Source organism: Triticum dicoccoides, chromosome 3A, assembly GCF_002162155.2.
Source record: "Triticum dicoccoides isolate Atlit2015 ecotype Zavitan chromosome 3A, WEW_v2.0, whole genome shotgun sequence".
NCBI classification, from domain to species: domain Eukaryota; kingdom Viridiplantae; phylum Streptophyta; class Magnoliopsida; order Poales; family Poaceae; genus Triticum; species Triticum dicoccoides.
In genome coordinates this window covers 697,238,148-697,239,758 of record NC_041384.1, presented here as the reverse complement: position 1 = coordinate 697,239,758, position 1,611 = coordinate 697,238,148, and positions in this window count along the sequence as shown.

Here is a 1,611-nt window from a genome sequence, read left to right as displayed (position 1 = left end):
TAATGTGCCGTCATGTTCTTTTGAATATAGGACATTATATTTTATTAAAATCAAAAACAGCTATGCTGAAACATCTGGAGGGCAGCGCCGCGGTGTGCCCCCCTCACGGACAGCGCCGCCGCCAGCATCTGGAGAGCGGAAACAGCCGCATCGGGTCTATACGGAGGGGACGCATCTCCGAAGTGTTTCTATGGGATGACCTACCACAACCGGGTGGTGTTGTGGCATGTCCAAAGAGGCGGCACGCATCTCCGAGGCGTGGTCCCTCTAACGGACGGCGCCGCCGCCGGCACCTGAAGGGGGGAAACGGACGCATCGGGTCTACACGGAGGGGATGTAGTTGTTGGTTTGGCCCCGGATGTTGCTCCCAGGTTTCCCTCTGGGCTGACCTGACACAGCCGGGTGGAGAGGTCCACTGTTTAAAGCCGGTCCGTGGAAAGTTAAAGGGCTAGATCTCGTGGTCAACCGCTACAGGGTTAGGCGGGACGGGGGCCCTAGGGGTAGCAATGCCACCGGAGCGTCGCACCGGCCCCTCATACATGCGGGGTGGTGTTGTGGCATGTTCGAAGAGGCGGCACGCGTGTCCGGGGTGTGCCCCCCCTCACGGACGACGCCGCCGCCGGCACCTGGAGGGGGGAAACGGACGCGTCGGGTCTACACAGAGGGGATCTTGCTATGGGTCTGGCCCGGTTGTTGCTCCAAAGTGTTCCTATGGGCTGACCTAACACAACCGGGTGGGGAGGTCCGATGGTCAAAGCTCGTCCATGCAAAGTCAAAGGGCTAGATCCCGTGGTCAAACGCTGCAGGCTTAGGCGGGACGGGGGCCCTGGGGGGGGGGTGTAGCAATGCCACCGGAGCGTCGCATCGGGCCCTCATACATGCGGGGTGGTATGGTGGCATGTCCGAAGAGGCGGCACGCGTCTCCGGGGCGTGGCCCCCCCTCACGGACGGCGATGACACGGTAGTAGACGTTCTGCGATAACGATGCGGTGTGAATATTATTAAATACTCGGAGCGCGATAAAATCATGAGTTTTTTTGCACGACATGGGCACATGTGCTATAGGAACGATGGTATTTTTTCATAATTTTTGGTGATGGAGAAGTATCCGAAAAATTCCCTCTACACGGATTGCCCTTCGCGCATCTACGGCTGTGGCCGGCGGCCTCCGGGGGCTAGCATGCCGCCAAATCTTGCGTAGGCGGCCTCTCACAAGTCTGGAAGTGTTGTGGCGGTTGCAAACGCCCGACACGCGTGTCCGGGGTGTGCCCCCCTCACGGACGGCGCCGCCGCCGGCACCTGGAGGGGGGAAACGGACGTGTCGGGTCTACACGGAGGGCATCTTGCTGTGGGTCTGGCCCGGTTGTTGCTCCAAAGTGTTCCTATGGGCTGACCTAACACAACCGGGTGGGGAGGTCCACTGGTCAAAGCCCGTCCGTGCAAAGTCAAAGGGCCAGATCTCGTGGTCAAACGCTACAGGGTTAGGCGGGACGGGGGCCCTGGGGGGGGGATAGCAATGCCTAGTTATTATACCGCTTTTCTTATTGTAGTCGATTCGTTGAAGAAGAATGGACGGGAATGCTGCCTCCTACTGAAGCGGAGGCACTTGCT